Source organism: Nelumbo nucifera, chromosome 1 (assembly GCF_055504915.1).
Source record: "Nelumbo nucifera cultivar China Antique chromosome 1, China Antique-T2T, whole genome shotgun sequence".
Lineage (NCBI taxonomy): Eukaryota > Viridiplantae > Streptophyta > Magnoliopsida > Proteales > Nelumbonaceae > Nelumbo > Nelumbo nucifera.
The window spans coordinates 75,208,563-75,229,584 of NC_142649.1; the positions used below are offsets into that span (position 1 = coordinate 75,208,563).

A 21,022-nucleotide genomic window follows, 5' to 3' on the forward strand; every position below is an offset into this window, starting at 1 on the left:
TTTCTGTATTTATGTTATTTCTATCAATTTCTCTTATTCTCTGTCTATCTATCATTCTTCTTCAATCTCTCTCATTCTCTTTCTCTCCCATTCCCTCTCTCGTTCTTTTTTTTCTTACACACTTATATGGTATTAATCAGATTGTATAAAAGAACATAAGACCAATTTGGTATGGTTCAAAAATCATTACACCAATTTGATAAAAATTCATAAGAAACTCTTGGCTATGAAATTTATACCAACTTGATAAAAATTTATAACTTGATTATACAAGTGGTTGGTTCCTTTAGTTCTTTTATATGGTTTTATTAATACTGTCTAAATTTGTAAAAAAAATAAAATAAAACAAAAGAACGAAAGAAGAAATAGGAAAAAAACTAAAGGAGAACAATAGATTAAAAGAAAGAGGTTTTAATTTGGCCACAGACTGAAACTGAGAGAGTGGGAGAGATAAAAGGAGCAAGAGATCGAGAGATGGCTATGAGAGTGAAAGAGAAGGGAGGAAAATCAAGAGACATGGGGAGTGGGAGAGAAACTGAAAACCTATTTTTAATATAGGTTTTTTGCTATGTCCAATATAAATTAAGAGTCTCATGTTGATAATAGACACATAAACCTTTGATGACATGGTGGAGATTTTTATAATTTGAAATGTAGAGCTATTTGTTAAAGTTTTTTTAGTTTTTGAACCGACTTACAACCTAATTTAAAATATACTTTAACTTTAATTTTTCTTTTAAATTATATATTTCATTTACAGAAAATATATTTGTACTGCCAGTAGTTTAAACCCGGCTGTTAGGCGGATTACCACTAGAAACTGCCGCCGCTAAAAAAGAAGCGCGAATCAGAAACAATTTTATGTCGTCCCTCTCTCTCTCTCAAAGACTATAACTTCACACCACCGGCGTCGATTGAACCACCGCACAGCACCTAACCACTGGTAAATCTCTTTCTCTCTCCCTCTCTCTCTCTATTTTCAATCTCACATTTCATTTTCTCTATGTTTTCCTTAGACGACGCCAACCGGCGACGACAACCACATCTAAATCTTCAACCTAGGATCCGGTGGAGGTCTGTATTCGAACTGACATTTCATTTTGATTAGTTGCATGCTCCTTTTAATAGTTCAGTAAAGACCATAGCTTGCTATATGAATCTCTACTATCTTTCTTATTTTATAGAGAGAGAATTGGATGACGAGGAAGATGAGGGTTTGTGGTGGAAGCATCCCAGACGAAGGAGAGGTGGAAGGAGATGTGATGGCAATGTCGCCAAGATGGTTAGGGAAGAAAACAATAAAAACTTCCAAATGGTGGAAGAGAAACTGATAGGTTTTTCTTCGGTGCCTAGATCTTTGGATTTCCTTTTGTTACTGGATTTAGCCATTTCTAGGATCTAGGTTTGGGTTTTTGTGGGGACAAACGAAGATGATAGGTTAATTTCCATGTACATAAAAGTTGAAGAGAAACTAAGGAATTTACTACTCTTGCTGTTATTGGAAGCTTTCTCCATGGATTGATTAGGGTTCATGCCTTGGAGACTTCATGGTAGCTGGACAGTTTGCTCCATGAGACATTATGGCTCTTATTTGTCATCTGACCAAATTTTGACTTAATTCTACTGTATCATGGTCACATAATTTAGAAGGCTCCATTTCAGCCATACAGCCTTATTTTTGTGAAAAGGAATCCTCTTTGATCTCTTTTTGACAGATTGTAGAATGAAATAGTGGCAATTCTTACTTGGGGCTTCTGCTATCAACTTGTTACAATTAGAGCCTTCTTTTGTCAGTTACTAGAGTTGCATTAAAAATTACCATTTTATCTCTGCTTATTCTAGGAACCCTTGGATGTTAAGGCAACAGTCCAAGATTACGAGTTTTCTTTCACCTTCCTTTGGCCTTTGATCAGTGCTACATTGTTAGTGGATAACACTAGCATTTATGTATACTTAGAGAATTTTCTAAGACTGCAATCTTCCCCAGGTACATGGGCAACATCAGATGCAATTTTCTCAGCCATGTAGGGAGATTAGGCTAATTCAATTGGATGAAGCCAAGGGGTAGTGGCCTTGCCCTCTTTTTAAATGAGATGACAGAAACAGTGCTAAGTAGATAACTGCAGATATGACGGTAGTTTCTTTTGAGGCTAATTCAATTAGTTACCTTTACCTTTTCACAAAAAAAAAGATCTTCTCTAGGTAAGTTGTCCAAATAAATTAATGTCCTCTTCTTCCTCTATGTCCACATTATTTTTGTTGTTTTTGGGTTGCTGTTGGCAAAAAGGCAAAGTTTGGAGATATTGATTACTGATGGCTGATACTATAAAATTGAATGGTCTCTTTTTACTATTGATCTGGTTCAATTCTCTATCAAATGTGTATAATGAGGTATCCTGACTGGGAAGTGCAGAAAATTAAGAAGCACATCAAACCTGAAAAAGAACTGTGTTAACATGTTACTTTTTTCACAATGAACAGAAAGTATGGTATTGCAGGAACTAGCAACAGTTAAATACAAGTATAAACAAAACATGAAGATACATGAGAGTAGAAAACCCAGAGATAATAATTCATGACTTCGGGAAAAAGCTCATTGCTTTATTAATTCCTTAGTAACATTTCAATAACTCAAATCCAGAACAGAATTTTTTTTTATTTTTTTAGGGAAAAGATAAACATATATTCATTGATCAAAAGGGGGAAGGATGTACATTAGAAGATATACAAATTATCCACTTAGGAAAAAGGCTTTGAAAAAAAAATCACCCACTTAAGTATGACTGTATTGTATTTGCACTATACAAAACACCTCTTCCCAATCCAGATTTAGCTAAACCATCTGCTAACGGATTCAATTCCCTGGGAATCCATCTGAAACTGCAGTTCATTGATGCTGATAATTCTGGCATTTCATGCAAAAAGTGGGAGAGCATCCAGGGGCCAGAATCAGGATTTGTTTGCCTAATTTATGGCATTCCTAGAGTGTCCTATTGCTAGGGTGCTGATCTGCAGAGATTTTATGATTCTAAGGCTCTTTAGAAGACCATGAGTCTCTACCCCTACTGCATATGTTGTTGGGATAGGGCCACTTTACACCCAAATGATTTCACCATTCATTCAGTGTAACAGGCCTCCTATTCCAGCCTTAGGAGAAGCTTCTAGGGTTTTTCTGAAACTACCATCAAAGTTATATAAAATGTCCCTCTCCTGCCTGGGAGGAAGAGGGCCTATACCAAATCATGTACTGTGATTTTCCTGGTGATGCTAGAGCTCTTATAGTTTCACAAATTAAAACTATCCCAGTTTGTTTCCAATGCAATTTTATTTGCACTGGTGCAAAAGCTTGGATGTGCAACAATTTGAGTGAATAAAATATTGTGATCCTTTTTCTATGGTTTGTTTGCATAATTGCATTGTATATAAAGTAAAATAAACCTGAAGCAAAGTAAAACAAAACCCAAAGCAAAAGTGAACCAGAACTTTTATTCTTCTCATTTGCACTCCCTGTGCATCTATACACTGCAAATGAAATTGCACTGCAAAGTGGAAATGGAGCCAAACAGGGCTTGTTTTCCAACATGGAGATCTGGAAGGAGCTATAGGACTGAAACTTAACCACGACTGAAGTGTGGCTAGCTTGGAAAGCACTTGTTGAATACATGAGATTGGATCATCTACATTTCCCTGCTAGACAATTTACATAGCAAACCCAAACTCATCTCCATAACGGCATAACATAGATATGTTGCATGATCAAGACCTGGCCACACCACAACCAGTCAATCCAACATCAAATCCCTACACCCTGGAAAGCTACACTAAAGAAACTAATTTTTCAACACAATTGGCCAGTACCCACTGCTGTGCCCATACAACCCTTCACAGACAACATCCACTCAGATAAAGTTCCTCATTGACAAACTTTTACAGATCATGTTCCACAGGATCGCAAAACTAACCATCCCCCTGTACAGGCTTAAAAGCATGTAAAACAGTGCAAAATTTTCTGAACCCTGCATCGAGGAATACTGTAAGGAAAATGATCAAAGTAATTATGTGTTTTGAGAAATATGTTCCTGACCACATTAACTGGAGTAGACTTATACTGAGATTCTGAAACCATCAGACAAGCCTCTTGGTGGAATAGAGGGTTGCAGTTTGATGGCAGCTTGATGGCAGTTTGATGGCAGCTTTGAGAAATACTGAGATTACTTGTTGCAGTATGGTGGAAGCTTTAGAAGGTCGTTCCAGCCTCCTTCAGCTTCTGGAATAGGGGGTACTGTGAGAAAATCTACAGGAGATATCTTGTGGGCCTTTAGTTGCTCTATCCAAGCTGCAGATGCCTCAGAAGCTGAAGTCAGATCTCTTCTAGAAGGTTTAAGAGTTGCTAAGAACAACCATTTCAGTTCATTAGCAGTAGAAGGAGACTCAAGAGTTACTTTTAAGTGAGCAAAAGATTCAGATGGGGGCCATGGAAGCTAGCTCACCTCCTTTCAGAAATTCATGAGCTATCTTCTTTGCTGAACTGCTCCTTTAGATGGATTCCCTTGGAGATCAATAGAATGGCAGATGCCTTAGCAAAGCAAGGATTGGGAAGGGATTTTTTGTATAGTGCTAACTCTGCCATCTTAGTTTGATACAGGCTTTTCTTTTTGTGCTTTTTTGGCCTGTTTGTACATTCCTCCCCCCCTTTTTTTGAATACAAGTTATCTTTCCATTCAAAAAAAAAAAAAAGTGGAGGGGAGGCTTGTGGGTCAACATGTTTAGCCTATATCAATAGACCCCAAGCAGTAAATTTTGTTCATACAAATTTACCATGAGTAAATATGGATAATGGATAGACAATAATTTACCAGAAAGGAGAATTAATAAAAAAAACAATGAAACTTGCTGAAGGCATTTAATAGTTCAACCAAATAAATTCTTTGTTTATTTTCCTGGATAACACCTTATCCCCAAGGATCTGAGCAACTATTAAAAAATGTATAGGGTTCATAATTCCTAGGTCCGACCTTTCAATCAAATAAATCATAACAAGCCACTGACATTGATCTTAGTGCAGGATACCTTTCAGGCAGGATTGAAAATTCTGTAGTCTGATGCCCTCAAGAGCATAATGCACATTCCTACCATGGATTTATATTGAAACACCTAGATAATACATGTCAAGTTACAACCGATAAAAATACAGAACCAAAGCTTTCCTCTCTGAAAAATTAGGCAATATTGATTGATGTTTGGAGCTGTATGAGAAGAATCAAGTGAATGGATCTCTGCTCTTCACTAAAAATCTCTGACTAAATACCTTTCACTTGGTCCACAAGATGCAACAGAGGAAGCTCCTACTGAGTTATTAGGGATTCTATTTGACAGTGCTGAAATATGGAAACATGATTCTGTATTTGGTGCTGTTAATCAACTTGTAGCAGCTTTATGGCTTGGTGGAAGAGGGGCAAGATACAGTGCTGCCAAGCATTGGAGAGCCTGTTTTCCTCAGACCATATCAGGAATGCAGAAACTTCTCGACAAGCTATTCAACCCCTTGTCAAGATTCTTAGCACTGGCTTGGAAAAGGAGCAACATGCTGCTATTGGTGCATTGGTTAGGTTATTGTGTGAAAGTCCATCGAGATCCCTAGCTGTTGCAGATGTTGAAATGAATGTGGTGGATGTTCTTTGCAGGATCCTTTCATCAAATTGTTCAATGGAGCTGAAAGGAGATGCTGCTGAGTTGTGTTGTGTCGTTTTCAGCAATACAAGAATTAGGTCTACAGTAGCTGCAGCTCATTGTGTTGAACCTCTGGTGTCTCTTCTTGTAACTGAGTTTGGTCCTGCTCATCATTCAGTGGTCTGTGCACTCGATAGAGTACTAGATGATGAACAATTGGCTGACCATCCTCTCCATTTCAGCAACTTTGTGAATAATCCAGAGTCTTTTCTGATTCCGGATCATTAGTTGTTGGAGCAACGGAAGTGTGGTGGTAAAAATCAAAGGAAGAACCAAAAAAATCTGAAGAGAAGAGGAATATGAAATTGGAGAGAAGAAGAGAAGATGAAAAAGCTCCTGTAGAGTTCTAGGTTTACTTGTTCTTAGCTTCTTGAGCTGTCTTACTAAAATGTTTCAGAGTACAAGAAATATAAAGTGGTTTTACTTTTATACTCAAGACCTTTCAGCTACGAACTCCCAAGACAACCCACTTAATACAAAAGACAAACATAAAGGAAAATTACAAACTTACCACTCTTACTTTTCAACACCCCCTCTTAATTTGTAATTTTCATTGGAGATCTAAAATGCAGAATCTTTTCAAAAGCTAGGGGCTTGGTGAAGACATTAGCAAGTTGATTTTCAGTCTTGATGAACTTCAATTCGATCTCTCCTTTCTCAATTGACTCTCTGATGAAGTGGTGTCTCAGCTCAATGTGCTTTGTTCTTCCATGAAAAACTGGATTTTTAGTCATTGCAATAGCTGAAGTGTTGTCACAGTAGATTGTAGTTGGGCTATCTTGCACAAATTGAAGGTCTTTCAAAAGTCTTCTAAGCCAAATTGCTTCACAAGATGCACTTGTGGCTGAAATGTATTCTGCTTCAGTTGAAGATAGTGCCACAGTATTTTGCCTCTTTGATGACCAAGAGATCATTTTCGGTCATCTATGGAACCAGCCCAATCACTTTCTGAAAATCCAACCAGCTTGCAGTCATTTTCACTTTCATATTTCAGCCTAAAGTTCTTGGTTCCTTTCACATATCTGAGTATTCTCTTTGCTGCTCCAAAATGAATCTTACTTGGCTTGTTCATGTATCTTGAAACAATGCTCACAACAAGAACAATATCCGGCCTTGTGTTGGTGAGATAAATCAAGGAACCAACAAGGCTTCTGTAGATTGATGCATCTACCAATTCGGCTCCATCCTCCTTTGACAACTTTTCGTTGATAGCCATAGGAGTAGCTAGTGGTTCACATATTAACATATGAAATCTTTTTAACAAATCATCAACATACTTCTCTTGGGACATAAAAATTTCACCTTTTTTTGCTTCACTTGAATCCCAAGAAAGTATCTCATTAACCCCAAATCTGTCATCTCATATTCCTTAGTCATTGCTAATTTAAACTCATTCAACAATTTTGGGTTGTTACTTGTATAAATCAAATCATCAACATAAAGACAAACAAGGATGAAATCATGCATACCTTCCTTCTTGACATAAAGTGATGGCTCATTTGGACTTTTTTCAAATTCATTCTTATGGAAATATTTATCAATCTTGCTATTCCATGCTCGAGGTGCTTGCTTTAAGCCATACAAAGCTTTTCGAAGCTTGTAAACCTTCTCCTCCTTTCCTTCTATCACATATCCTTGTGATTGTTCAACATAAACTACTTCTTCTTCTAAATCTCCATTTAGGAAGGCTAATTTCACATCAAATTGAAACACTTGCAGTTTTAGTTGAGCGGCAAGTGCAAGCACAATTCTGATTGTTTCCATTCCTGCAACTGGTGCAAAAGTCTCATGGAAATCTACCCCGGCTGTTGGGCTAGACTTTAGCCACTAACCTTGCTTTGTGCTTTTGGATTGACCCATCTTCATTGAACTTTGTTTTAATTTGTAAACTCATTTCAGTCCACTCACTTCTTTTTCTTTGAGTTTATTTACCAACTCCCATGTCTTGTTCTTCTCTATCGTTTCAATTTCTTCATCCATAGCTTTCACCCAAATTTCTTCTTTTGAAGCTTCTTCAAACTTCTGTGGTTTTAATGCAGGAAATGCAATATCACAATAATCAAAGATTTCTTGAAATGAGCGTACCTTTCTTGGTAGAGTATCCGAGTTTACATCACTTGGGCTTATTTGCCATGGATCTTGGTTTCTTGAACTTGAGGGATCCATTCTTGGATTGAAACTTGTTGAGCTTTTTTTTTTTTTTTTTATCAATAAAACTTAAACTTGTTGAGCTTGATTGATCTTCTTGAGTTTGCTGGACTTGCATTTGATGTAGTTGTCATGCTCATGGTCATTGGGCATCACTTCTTCTTCCTCTTCTACAACATATTTCTTTCTTTGTGGAGAATTTTCTTCAAAGTTCCATGCCCCCTCTTCATCAAATATTACATCTCTTGAAATTACCAACTCATTTGTAGTTGGATTCAGCAATCTGTAACTTTTGGACTCATCACTGTAACCAAGGAAGATACATTTCTCACCTTTGCCATCAAACTTTTCTCTCTTCTTTGAGGAAATGTGAGCATAAGCAATGCAGCCAAACACTTTAAATGAGATAACAACAGGCTTCTTTTTATGCCATGCTTCAAAAGGTGTTTTATTTTGCACGGCTTTGGTGAGAGAACAATTTAATATGTGAATAGCACTATGAACTGCTTCAGCCCAAAAATTTTTGGGAAGATTTTTACCTTGCATTATGCTTCTTGCCATTTCTACAATGGTTCTATTTCTTCTTTCAACTACCCCATTTTGTTGTAGAGTATGTCTTACTATCAATTCCCTTTTGATACCTTGTTCTTCACAAAACTTCCCAAATTCTCTCCATGTAAACTCTTTTCCTCTATCAGTCCTCAAAGCTTTTAATTTGTGATCACTTTGCTTCTCAACTAAAGCTTTGAATTGAATAGAAATAGGCAATGCTTGTGATTTTGCATCTAAGAAATATACCCACATCATTCTAGTAAAATCATCAACAAAGAGAAGAAAGTACCTCTTGTTGTTGAAGGAAGGTGTCCTCATGGGACCACAAATGTCAGCATGAACCAGCTCCAATGGTGCCTTTGAATGCCATGATTTCTCTGAAAATGGTAGCCTATGATGCTTCCCATAGACGCAACCTTCACCTACTTTATGTTCTCTATCAATTTGAGGAAGTCCAATCACCATACTCTTATGATTTAACAAAGAGAGACTTCTGAAATTTAAGTTTCCATATCTCAAGTGCCATAACATGGACTCATCCAACTTCTCACTTTTCATCCCATAGTTTACATCATAGGAGGAAACACTTTGTTTGCAGCCATTTTTACTCTAGCAATGATTTGACCTTTCTTATTATCAATTATTACACGTTCGTCATTGTCAAAATGCACCTCATAACCTTTTTGTATAATCTGTCCAACACTAAGCAAATTTTGAGTCAAACTGGGAACATAAAGAACATTTGAGATGAGTTTAGAATTACCTTGCTTAGTTTGGACTGCAACAACTCCCTTTCCTTCAACACTTTGGAGTTTGCCATCTCCAAGCTTCACTTGAGAATTGACATGTTCATTCAGCTCAAGAAAACATTCTTTGTTTCTCGTAATGTGGTTACTACAGCCACTATCCAAATACCAAACTTCTTTTGGCTCTTGTTGGGTATTCATACAAGAGTAAAATAGATGATTTTCTGAATCATAATTTTCAGTATGCAATCTTTTGGGGCATGAACATGATTTTTGCATTTTTTACATCTGAAAAAGCAGTCTTGGGGAAAATGGTTGTCTTTCTTGCAAATAAAACAACCATTGTTTTGCTTTTCACCTCTTCCTCTTCCTCTTCCATTATTTTGGTATCTTCTTCCTTTGCTTTGATATGACCATTCTCTTGGAGTTTCTTTCTCACCATCATTCTTTTTCTTTTTTGCAATGGTGAGTTTGGACTGAAAAGCTTGCTCCAGTGAAGATGAGAATTTTTTCATTCTATCATCGTGAGTTTCAAGTGAGCTCATTAACTCATGCATGAATAGTTTAGTCAAATCTTTGGCTTCTTCTATGGCAGCCACCACATGGTCAAATTTAACTGGTAAACTCGGAACTTTTTTTACAATTTTTTCATTTGAGAGAACATCTCCATAAGTCCTAATTTGATTTACAATACCAACAACTCTAGAAAAGAACTCTTGGACAAATTCACTTTCTTTCATCATAATATTATCAAAATCTCTCCAAAGAGTTTGAAGTTTTATGGATATTACCTTTTCGGTGCCCTGAAACTCTTTCTTGAGAATTTCCCATGCTTCTTTTGAGCTTTTGGCAGCCATGATTCTTGGAAAGATTGTTTTACTTACTGCTTGTTGAATATGGTACAGGGCTCTAGCATCATCTTTCCTATTTTCTTTGTACTCTTTCTTGTCTTCAGTCCATGTTGCAAGTTGCTCCCGATTTTTTGGTTCTTCGTATCCTTCTTCTACCAGCTCCCAAATCTCCTTGAAGATGAAAAATGTTTTCATTTGTATGCTCCAATAGTCATAGTTTTCTCCATCAAAAATAGGAAGTGGAAATTTTTGAAAAGGATCTACTGCAGAGCTGCTGGAACTTGATGCCATGAAAGGTTTTAGTTTTAGTCTTGAATGGCTGAATGGATCTTTGCTCTGATACCAAAAGTTTGTTGGAGTAACGGAAGTGTGGTGGTAAAAATCAAAGGAATAACCAAAAAATTCTGAAGAAGAAAAGAGGAATATGAAATGGCAAGAAGAAGAGAAGATGAAAAAGCTCACGTAGAGTTCTGGGTTTACTTGTTCTTAGCTTCTTGAGCTTTCTTACTAAAATGTTTCAGATTACAAGAAATATAAAGTAGTTTTACTTTTACACTCAAGACCTTTCAGCTACCAACTCCCAAGACAACCCACTTAATACAAAAGACAAAACATAAAGGAAAATTACAAAAACTACCACTCTTACTTTTCAACATTAATTTTCTTTCCATTTCATAGAATTTCAACTGCTTAGGAATTTAGACATTTCAATGGACCTGAATCTTAAGGAGCTATGGTAGCTCTGGATCCTCAGTATTTCATATCAATCCCCAGGAAACTGTGGATTGTCCTGGGCTAAAACTGTTGGGTTAATTGTTCATTTGAGGATTGATTGGATTTATTACAGTTCATTGTGTTGTAGGCCTATGTTCAAAATTGGAATCTTTTATTTTTCTCTCTAATGGTCAAAATTATGGCTCTGGATCCTCAATATATCATATCAATCCTTCATATTAAAAGTCCCAATCTAAAGGTTTTAGCCTCTATTGTACTGTTCTCGAGGTATTCATTATAGGCCATTGCTGTATTATATTTTGGCAACATCTGATTGTTCTCCTTCTCCATCATAGTTTATTAGCATTAGGTGGATCAACTTTCAGAGAATTTGCACTGTAAATTCAATCCATTTAGTGGAAGCCCTGGGAAAGGGAATTTGTAATCAGTTTGCTTCTCTGAAAGTGATTGTTGCACTTGCAATTTTTCTGCAACACTTGAAATATGAACTGATTACTGATCAGAAGATAAGCATGACTACAGGAGCAACAATTCATACAACCAATGAACCAGTTTAGAACTAGCATTTTCTATCGTTGCTATTATTTTCTACCTTTCGTTATTTCTTTGGGAGCAGAATTGGATCTGAATTTGTTTCCATACATTGCACATCAATTACATTGGGCTTGATGTGGATATAATTCAGGTGTTTTCTGAATGGGTGTCATTAATGCAGGGCTTGTACATGAAATTGAATCAATGGAAAACTCAGCCAGCATTTGCTTAATCTTCTAGGTAAATTCTTTTGAGCTTCTACACGTCTCCATATCAATGTTGTTAGTACCATGCTGGAAGAATGAACATTAATTTGTCATATGGAAGTGGGTCCCAATCTGATATGGCTGTACCAGGCCATCTCAGCTGCCAAAAAATGGCACTCGAGGACAGCACTTAGTGCTGGTTTACTTGGACTATGACCCAGACACCCACCTCTGTATATGGGAAACCAACAATTGGCTGCTCATCATTCAGTGGTCTGTGCACTTGGTGGACATGTGAATCTATGTTAAATCTAATGTTGAATGCTTATATATATATATATATATATATATATATAATATCTGCATAGATTCTGTCTCTCAACTTTGTTGTACTTTGCAAAGTCCATCCATATTGCAAGCCAAAGTTTCTGATCTGAGCATTTTTTTCTACAGGTGGAGAGTAAAGACATTGTTGGTTTCCCAGAATAGGTAATGAATTTAGTGAAGTCTCCAGTATTTCCACAAATCTCATGATGATTCCTTAGATTTTCACTACCTAATAAGTTAACTCTTCTTGAAATAAATTAGATGTTGTTGTACCAATTAAATTAAATGTAATCATCTCTCACATGGGATTGCTTTATATAACTAGATTAAATGTTGTTGTACCATGTACCAACTAAAGAAAAGAAACCTTGCAGTGATCTCATTACCATAGTAATTTATGCTTTCCTTTATGATGCTCAGGTTTTTCCTAGTAAAGTGAATGAACTTCACGACAAGTACTTATCCTATGTCAATGGCTGCTTTATGCATAATGTAATCTTTCACAAGGTTGGTTTTCTATGCAGTTTTCCTTGGATCACATTCTTTGATCTATTTCCCTTTGTTGGTTTTTATGCATCAAGTTTCAACTAGTTGAAGTGGATGCTCATTGGCTGTTTTGAATTGAAGGCACTTAATGAAGCTTTTGAGGTTTTCTGCAACAAGCAAATTGCAGGAATCTCCAGTGCAGAAATATTTGCAATATTCTGTGACCGTATCCTCAAAAAAGGTGCAGAAATCCAGTTCAAACAATCAAACTTGAAAAATCAAAATTCATAATCAAATTCCATTTTTATTTTCCATGAACTTTATCATTGTTCTTTGGATCTTCCATAAACTTGGGCAAGGTATGCAAGATAGTCATTTTGGACATCCAATCCAAGGGTGTGAAAGATCTCCATTTTTTGTTAACTTGATTCTTGACTCTTACATAATCTAATTGGTCATGTCCTGAAGTTAAAACCAATTCTTTATTATAGGCTTAAGTCAGAAAGCTGGGGAAAAGTTACATCCATAGCAGTCCAAGTTGGGGTGTAGGGTCAAAATTATGTTTGAGTTCTTTCGCAACTTTTACTGATACTGTCATTTATTCTCAGTTGTCAGGACAGCTTCTATCAGCTTATGGGTATGGTGCTCCAGAGTTTGAATCTGGTATTTGTACTTACCAAAGTGATGTTTACAGCTTTGGAGTTGTAATGTTAGAACTTCTTACAATGATATTGATGCATTGTCAATGATGGTTGATCCTTCCCTAAATGGAGCTTACCCTGCATTGTGAAGATGGGATACATATGATGCATTGTGAAGAGAACATTTATTGTACAAACCAAGAATTTACCAAATTGAAATTAAGATGTATTTGTGATTCTAATGTTTTGAATGGAGAATGGTTTTTTAGATTTTATTTATAATTGATGTTTTTTATTTTTGTATTTCATTTCGATTTAAATGAATATAGAGAAAACAAGTTATTTGAAGAAAATTAGGAAAAATTAAAAAAAAAAGGTTATTTGAAAAAAAAAAGTATACATTTATCGGCAGTCTCAACTACCACTAAAAGTTTTTTTAGCAACAATTTAAATTTTATACCGACAGCTAGCAAAACTATTGCTACAACATCTAGCGACAGATCTTTTAGCGGCAATTTGTCGTCTGCCCTTAAAGTCTCTAGCGACAATTTTGATTGGTGCTAAAAGTCTTTTTTCTTGTAGTGTTACATTATATAAAATAATTTTTACTTATCACACTTAATTTTTGTTTGTCTATGAGATCATTTGACCCAAACCACTAACCCACCACCCAAAAAGAAAAATAGTTTGATTTCTAGGTTGACCTTAAATTTTGTATTACATTTTCATTCTTATGTATAGTATTTATTTTTGTTCAATATAATGAATGCATAATATTAGAGATGTACCAAATATTTTATTTTTTATAAATATATAACATCAGATATGTGCCCAAATTTTTCTCTATCTTTTTTGTGGTTCTTTGTATTTTCTATTTTTACAAATTTTATTATTTGACTATGGCACCATTTCATTTCTTGGTAGATTTTAAATTTGGCATTCCATTTTCATCATTAATAAAAATACTTTCTTACATTTCATAATTATTTATTTTATTATTTAATTATGGAATTATTTATTAATTCATTTGATCCCAAATGGTTGAATTGCTTGCCCACCACTAGGAGGGAAAAAATGGTTTTGTTTTCAAATTACTTTTCAAAATATTTATTTTTGTACTATTAAAATTAACATTGTGGATTTAGTTACAAGAATTTAACGATGAAAAAATATATTTTAAATATAGGTTTTAATAAAAGAGAATAAGAAAAAATTTTTATTTCCAATTGGTTTTAAATTTTACATTCCATTTCTATCATTAATAAAAATATTTCTTATTTATCATAATTATTATTGTTTAATATGTATTTTAAAAATGTTCCCGATTTTTTAATTTCTATTTTTTTCATTTTATCCATTTTTTAATTTTATTATTTAATCATGGCAACAACATTCCATTTCCATCATTAATAAAAACATTTCTTATTTATCAAACTTATTATTGTTTAATATGTATGTTAAAAATGTTCCCAATTTATTTTAATTTATATTTTTTATTTTATCTATTTTTGAATTTCATTATTTAATTGTTGCAACATGGATTGACCCATTTGACCCAAAATGCTTTAATTTCTTACCACCACCTAGATGAAAACACTATTTTTTCTAGGTAGATTTTAAAAGTATAAGTTTTTATGTTATTGAAACTATTAATTTATTAAGTATGGACTTAATTAATAGAACTTAATGATGAGAAGAAACAAAAATGGCTTAAATATATGATTCAATGAACATGAGTGCAAGTTAATAACTTAAATGTTGGATTTAATGAGAGGGAATTGAATGGATTTAATATCTTAAAATTACCTCTTTTAAACTCATTTAATATCAATAACTAATTACCTTATTTGCCCTCATTTTTATCAATAAATTTAAATATAGAGGAGTAAATTTTGTCCTAAAAAAATCCAGAAATATTCTTGAGGTCATTCATGCTTTTTGAAGTAGTATACATATGTAATAGAGGTGTTAACGTGGTGAGCCACATGATTAGGGACAGGTGGTGTTGTTTGATTGGGAGAGAGGAGATTAGATTTAAGTTAATAGGATATCTCAACTTCTCTTAAACCCTGCCAATCCGGCCTGGTAGAAGGAGGATTTGAATCCCTAGATCACTGCTACAATGAATCAGAGATATGTTTACGATTACTGAACCATGGGCCTATTTTTGAAACCGAACTAGGGTTATCAGTTTTTAGAAAACTGGTAACCGAAATCGAACTAAAGCTAATCAATTAATCGGTTGACCAGTTTGGTTAACCATCGGTTCAACTCATTGGTTTTCGGCTTTTTTATATATAAATATATAATAAAATACTAGAAATATATATAATATTACATTTTAAATAATAAATAATATATTATATATCATAAATATATATGATGCATATTTATTAATTTGTAATACATAGAAAATATAAAATATATATAAACATATATAAAATACATAAATATACATAAAATATATAAAAATATATGTATACCAATTGGTTTGGTTAACCACCGGTTTTCTATATTGGCTAATCGAAACCGAACCGGTACCTTCGGTTTTTTATATTGGTTAACTGAAACCGAACAAATACCTTCAATTCAGTTTTAGTCAGCTTTACGATTCAATTCAGTTTTTTAGTTTTTCTTTCTCACCCCTAATTGAGCCACTGTCATCAATTGGTTATTAACTTATGTGATTGGAATTAAATCAACTAAAAGTTCACAACATCATGGCTTTTAAAACCAGACCGTACCATACAGTCGGACTGGAAAAATCGGGAACCGGTCAAGTGACTAGTTCGGTTTAACCCCAGAACTGTTATTTCGCCAAAAACCATTGATTTGGTCAGCAAACCGTTGACCTGGGCAGTCAAATCATTTGAACCATCCAACGGTTTTGGCCGTTTTTTATTTTTTGTTAGAACGGGCCACCCATTTGGTTCAAACAGTCGGACTGTTCGACCCAAGAACCGGACCCCTGACCAGTACGTTGTCCGATTCAGTTTTGAAAACCTTGCACAACATTCTCAATCTTCATTGGTAGAATCCTGATAAGTCCTAAACAAAACGTGTAAAAATGTGCACTTGCTTTGCACATGGCAATTTTAGATTATGATGGTCATGCTAGTAATAATATGTATCTATATTTTATACTATTCCATATATAAAAAGGGTAAGGATGCAAGCCAAGTACCCGATTTTAAGTTTTTACACTACATCGGGATTGGGATTTCAAGCTAGGTCCATTGAAAATTTAGTAAAATTTCAACCTGAGCCCACTCAAATTGCAACCTTATAAAAAGGGTTAAACTATGATACCAAAAAAAAACTTATGAGAGTTTTGATTGGTCTAAGCCATTCTAGTATCATGTTTTTACCACAACAAATTTTTCCATATAAAAATAACTTATTTTTGTTCAAGAAAAAATTATACTACTGAAAAGACATGATACCATAAGAGCTTTGACCAATCAAAACCCTCTTGAATTTTGATAGATCCCACGTAATTGGTTACCACTTTTGTGATACCAGTTGAATATTGGTTACAAGCTTTTTCTGTATTATGTATTTTCAATGTCATAGTTAGAGATGTATCCAAATACTTTGTTATAAAATTTTTATAATTTTCATACTTTTTGTATTTTTATCTTTCACTTATATTATTTAATTATGACATCACAGGGTTACACATTTGACCCAAAAGGTTAAATTGTTGACCTGCCACCAAACAGAAAAAGAATCAATTTTGGGTCATTTTAGAATATTGTATTACATTTCCCGCAACAATAAAAACAATTCTTGTTTATCATACTTATATTTCCTTAATATAATTAATATAAAATATTTGAGATGTATCCAAATGTTTTTATAAAATTTTGTATTTTTTATAATTTTTATGTTTTATCTTGTTTTTTAATTTGCATTAATTGGTAAAACATTCGACCTAAAAGGTCAAATTGTTGACCCACCACCATATAGAAAAGTAATTTCATTTTTGGATCGGCTTTAAATTTTACGTTTCATTTCCATTACCAATGAAAGCAATTCTTGTTTATCACACTTATTTTTCTTTAATATGATTAATAGATAATACTAGAGATGTGTCCAAATTTTTATATAATTTTTCACTTTTGTAATTGTTGTAGTCATTACTATTTAAGAAAATAGTTTGTTATTTAACTATGATATCATGGGTTGATCCATTTGACTGAAATGGTTGAATTTCTTACCCACCACTTGGATGGAAGAGCAATTTTGTTCCTAGGTTATTTTTTTATGAAAAACCATGGGTTTTATATTGTTAAGTATTGAACTTACATCTAATCAGTAGAATTTATTGGTGAGAAAAAATACCTTAAATATAGGATTTAATAAGAGGTGGGAGTTAATACTTTAAATATAATACTATAATCAAAGGGAATTAAATGAGGTTAAAATCAATAAATAAAAATAAGTTTCTAAATAAATTGAAAAAATAAAACAAAATAAAACACCAATAAAATTTAAAGAATATGAATATATCTAATAATAGAAAATCATTTTTATTAACCAAAAGAGTAATAAAAATCATTTAAAAGAAATTACTTTTTATCTTCAAATATTTTTTATTAATAAAAATAATGGAAATGGTTCAATGTTAAAAACTATCATAATATTACCTTCAAATATTAAATATTACTAAAAATAATTTAAAATATCATGAGTTTTACCTTTTCACGATATGTTGGAAAAATGATGGTCCTTGTCCATGATATATTGTATATAGGGACCATCTACATTGAACTGAACAGGTGCATGTCTTATGGATATAGGACCAAAATGGTCTCTTCCACGAGATATTCACACAATTGAACACAACCTAAATTATAATGTTTTGAATTATGCCAAGTGTCTTGGCCCTTTATTGGACCACTCTTGAAAGAAAAAACCAATCATAGTGGTCCAACTTCAACTGGACACAAATTTAAAATAAATCATTTAAAATTGTTTCCCTATTTATTCTCTTGGCATCCTATGCTTGAAACAAAGATCCTTAGAGATCTTGTCCTTAGACCAACCAGTTTGACCCAAGATTCCATTGCATTTTTGCCGTTGTGCTGTGTTATATTGTTTCTAACATGTCTTGCCTTGATTGTGCCTATAACACTAACCCTATTCAGCTATGATGGTGTATGTATATTGCTACCACAAAAGCAACACTATCAAAAAATAAGAACGTGCAAAAGTAGAATGAATCTATCCAATTGTGGTTCTTGTGTGAAAATCGGATTTGGTCCTCACAATATCGTACTCACACCATTCACATAGTCCCTTACAACTTTGCATTGGGAATATCTCCTGGTGAAAAAAAACACATATTAGTATGGAAATATTCTCAATACAAGGCTGCAAAGGACTATACGAATGGTGTGAACACAATCTTGTGGGCACTAAAACCGGTCTCTCTTGTATAATGTTAAAAATTAAAAAGAAAAGTGAGAAATTATATAGAATTGGCAGATTTCGTGGTGATCAAGTTATTCAAATTGGCGTCTAGAGCCAAATGTAATGAAAACAATTAAAATATTCTGAGGTAAGCATTAAGGAGTAGAAACCCAAAGCATATAGATGTCGTATGAACTAGAAGAAAAACCAAGAAAAAACTTCTAAATCAAACCATTAAAAAAACATAAATTGCAACATACCTAGGTTATGATGATAAAGGATATTACTAACTGAACTGAAACAATTTATAGGGAGAATAAAAGGGTCTACTATTAACTCTTTTTTAACCCAATGGTATAGTAGCTTGATTGTTCCATCCTACAATGACAAAGAACAAAAGGTTATAGAAGAATAGGAGGTAGATTAATAATTGTTTTGAAAGAAATTATAAAAAAAAACAGCATAAAATTCCTAATGAGTGTTTGATTCTCTTAATAAAAGTAATGTTACGGTCCAGATCTGTACATGTTTTAGTTCTAGAATAATAGAGAAATAAGAGAGAAGAGAGAAAGAAGAGGGAGAGAAGAGAAGTAGAAGAGAAAGACTGGTTTGAACTAGAGAAATCAATTCTCTCTAGTCAGTCGGATATTATTTATAGGTTTCTAATTAAAAGAACAAAGACTGTTATGCCCTACTTAAGTATGGGACACAACATTTAAACCAAAATATAATAGATATACACCTCACTCTTATTATAAAATAAAATGACCAAACTACCCCTTTATAACCAACTCTAACACTCCCCCACGAGTTTGTGAGTATATATCATATAGTCTCAACTTGTTACATATGTAATCCGCTCTTCCCCGATTCAATCCTTTGGTGAACAAATATGCCCATTGACTTCCTGTATTTACATATGCAATATTTATCACTCCACTAAACACATTCTCTCTCACAAAGTGACAATCAATTTCTATATGTTTTGTTATCTCACAAAAATTTGGATTAGAATATAACTTCACAGGGGTATCAATCTACCCCATCTCCTATAAGAGGTTCCTCAACTATACTAGTTCACATATAGTATGTGCCATGGCTCTATATTTAATTTCAACATTGTTTCTTGCCACCACTGTCTACTTCTTACTCTTTTATGTCACCAAATTGCCCCCAAGAAAGGTACAATACATTGCAGTTGACCTCCTATCAATTATTGAATCGACCCAATCAGCATTTGTGTATCTCTCTATCTCAAGACTTCCTCTACTCCTATATCACAAGCCACCACCCAAAGCTCCCTTCAAGTACTATACAATCCTTAAAACTGCATCCCAATGTATAATCTGAGGATTCTACATAAATTAACTCACCCCACTAATTACGAATGATATGCCTAGTCGAGTAATTGTTAGGTAATTCAACTTACCCACCAACCTCCTGTACCTTTTAGGATCTTCAAATTCTTCACCTATGTGAGTACTTAACTTGGCATTTGATTTCATGGGTGTTTCAACTAGTTTGGCACCCAATAATCATGTCTCCTCTAACATATCAAGTACTTCCTTTGGCACAAATTAATACCATAGTTAAACCTTACTACCTTTATCCCCAAGAAATGTTTCAATTTATCAAGATTTTTTGTTTACAAGTTATCATGTAGAAAGGTCTTCAGCCTATCAATCCCCAACATATCATTGCCGATAATAACTATGTCATCTAAATATACAACCAATAAAATCTTTACAGCACATGAATCATAGCTAAATACTAAATGGTCAACCTAGCACTATCTCATGCCAAATTCTTTCACCGCTTCATTAAATCTACCAAACCATGCACAGAGAGACTGTTTTAGCCCATAAATGACTTTCTTGAGTCTATACACCTTACCATCTTCCCTTTGAGTAGAAAATCTTGGTGGTTGCTCCATATAAATCTTCTTAAGAAGGTTACCATGTAAAAGAACATTCTTGATATCGAGTTGAAACAAAAGTCAATCATACATGACAGCTAAGAATATCAAAACATGGATGAAGCCAATCTTAGCAACAAGAGAGAAGGCCTCTATGTAGTCAATGCCATATAATTGTGAGTAGCCTTTTTCAACCAATCAAGCTTTCAACTACTCTAACTACCATTTGATAAATACTTGACAATGTATACCCACTTACAACCCACAACATGCTTGCTAAGAAGGAGAGTGGTGAGATCACACGTATGATTATGATTTAGAGCTGAGAGTTCTTCTTCCATTGCTTGGCACCACCCTAGAGAGGTAAGACCTCCAACAAGACATTGGATTAGACCAATCCAGTCCAAAATATTTATTAGATTGGATTGGACCTAGTTCACTCATAATAAATTTATACTGTATTGGGTTGGATTAAGCCAATATCTGGTCCATTGATATAAGAAAATAATATAGGTGTCAATGAAACCGGGTTTGGGTTGAAATCAATCTAAATCCAAATGAGTTTGAACAAATTGGATGGTCCAGACATTGAATTGGACTCTTCAAACCATCGATCAGAGGGTTTTCTACCAACCACCTAAAACGACCACTACACCACCAACTAGAGGCATGAAAACCTCTAGAAGAAGAAAACAGTCACTCATTTTCAGCCCTTCTTTAAATCTCCAAGTGATCA

The 21,022-nt window shown here is 34.1% G+C and overlaps 1 long non-coding RNA gene across 1 annotated transcript; it reads left to right on the forward strand.

Annotated features, from left to right (window-relative positions):
• Window positions 1-934: 934 nt before the first annotated feature.
• Window positions 935-13,238, forward strand: LOC104604949 (uncharacterized). Its single transcript, XR_016085888.1, has 5 exons — window positions 935-1,074; window positions 11,478-11,536; window positions 11,956-11,991; window positions 12,250-12,336; window positions 12,457-13,238. It is a non-coding gene; the product is annotated as an uncharacterized LOC104604949 (long non-coding RNA).
• The last annotated feature ends 7,784 nt before the right edge of the window (window positions 13,239-21,022 follow it).